The sequence below is a fragment of the Penaeus chinensis genome, chromosome 37 (assembly GCF_019202785.1).
Source record: "Penaeus chinensis breed Huanghai No. 1 chromosome 37, ASM1920278v2, whole genome shotgun sequence".
Lineage (NCBI taxonomy): Eukaryota > Metazoa > Arthropoda > Malacostraca > Decapoda > Penaeidae > Penaeus > Penaeus chinensis.
Window position 1 is genome coordinate 5,109,091 of NC_061855.1, and position 2,522 is coordinate 5,111,612.

Here is a 2,522-nt window from a genome sequence, read left to right on the forward strand (position 1 = left end):
AGGAAAAACGAAACAAAGAAAACAAGAAAAGAAAGGAAAAAGAAACAAAGAAAACAGGAATAGAAAGACAACGAAATAAAGAAAAGGAACGCAAGAACAGATAGCACAAGAAACGGAGACCGGAATCGAGACCCAGGAAATACAAACGCACTGTGTCAGGAATCAGGCTTATCGAAAGTTTGAGTAATGAGGCTTATCAGGGAATAGGACTCGACACATATCTTCGGAAATAGGTGTACATTATAGAGAGATGAATACACATACATGCATATATACATACGTATGAATAAATAGATAGATGGGTAATATAGAGACAGATGAATAGATATAGGCAGATAGATAGATAGACAAACAGCTATATATATATGGATGGATAAATAGATAGCCATATGTGTGTGTGTGTGTGTGTGTGTGTGTGTGTGTGTGTGTGTGTGTGTGTGTGTGTGTGTGTGTGTGTCTGCATATATATATATATATATATATATATATATATATATATATATATATATATATATATATATATATATATATATATATATATATAATACACAGACATACATACACACACCATCCCCAAAATAGCCAGAATCCAAGGCAAAAACCTCCCACTGATAAATGAGAACCAATGTTTCTCCAACCTCACGTCCTCCATCCGGGCGTGAGGTGACTGAGGGGGAAGGGAAAGCACCTGCGTCTGTGCTTTTGTTATCGTGCTATCTGTAGTTCTGCCAATTTACCTGGTGTTATCGTTGCTTCTGGTCCAGGTGATGTTCGGCGTCGGGTTTCCTTTGGCGGAACAGATCACGGAGGTTGTTCCCCCTTTGTCCAGGGTTACCCTTGTGGCTGCCACGACGTCTTCAGGGCCGTCTGGAAACATCAACAGTGGCTGAGGAATTGAGTGGGTCTCGAGTGGACTTTAGGGTGTAGTATGTATAATTTTTCGAGGAAAGTTTCAGATTAATAATAATCCAGCATACAAAATCGGGAAAAGTATAGAAGCCCAAGAGGAAAAAAGTCTAGCATGCAAAAAGGGAAAGAAATAAAGCATACAAAAAACAAAAATAACTACTTATAAAAACAGAAACAAATCTTGCATACAAAAAATATTAAGAAAAAAAACAGCTAGTACTAAAAAAAAAAAAAAAAAATCACCAAAAATGGCTAGCACTATGAACGATGAGTTCGTACTCATCTCTCAGTTCCTACGAAGTCTGGAGTTCGTAGACATTCGTGGAGGGGACGGCTTTTTTAGAAAGTTGGTGCTGCTGCCGTTCAATTCACAAGAGGAGCTTCAGGCATTCTAAAGAAAATGAATCGATTTTCTGCCGTACCGTGACCGTAGAGTTCTTACGTTCTTCGTAAGGGTGCCCTGGAACCTTTCTACAACATATTCACGGCCATCTTACAAAAAATTGATTCCGAAAGGTGGCCGTACGGGTCGGGAGTCAATTGCGTGTGCGGAGGGGGGCAACTGACCCTAAGACATCGTGTTACCCCGCGCATCACGAAAATTGCCTTTTGTACGCCCCCCTAAGAACACCACGAATGCCGCGAAAATGACGTACGAATAGTGAGGAGGCGTTCGCTTGAACGACGTGCGAATTTTCGTTCGCAAGGCGTTCATAGGAATGCTGTAGAGGGCCCCTAAGAACAACTTAATGCGTTCTTGGAGCATACTTACAGCCACCGTGGGAATATGGGGTTATGGAGTGGTCTCCTGACCCTAAATAATCCACGAATATCGTGCATTGTTCTAATGTTGTTCCTAGTCATTAGTATAGCGGCCCAACAAGAGGGTTTCCGTGTCGTGTTCGTAGAAAATCTTAGATAAGAGCATCAACCTGGACACGAACCTACGAACGGGATACGGACGCTGACTTAAGGAAATGGTCCAAAAAATCGTTCAATGGATGTTCGCAGCCGTTCGTAAGGATCATTGTGCCTGTACCATAACATACAAGTGTAGAAGAACAGCTAGCATAAGAAAACCGATAAAACTACTATGTAAAAAAAAAAAAAAAAAAATAGCATTATAGAACAGAAGCAAGACAAGCAAACAAAATCACACTCGAATGCATCACAGACTCTCACAATACGGAAGACCAAATCAAAAACTTACAAAAAAAAAAAAAAAAAAAAAAAAAAAAGAACAAGAAAAAAAACTTACACTGGACATTGATAAAGAAGTTCGAGTGCGCCGTCCCTCGCGACGTGTGCGCCGAGACGGAATAATTCCCCTGCTGCTGGCGATGGATCCTGTTCAGTCGCAGCGCCCCAGTTCCGTCCTCGCTGAGCCCTTCGCCAATGATCATTTCCGGGCCGCGCCACCAACTGTAGCTGTTGGAATAACAGGTCGAATCGCATTGTAGATGTAAAGGATCCCGTTCCTGTCTCAAGCCGGCCAACCGAGCGGGAGAGAAATAGCAGTTCGGTTGTTTAGGCTGCATCATTACAGCCTCGGCTCCTGTTATGTTATACGCTTTACGAATTCCTGTTTAGTATTCAGGGCAGACACAGGAGAC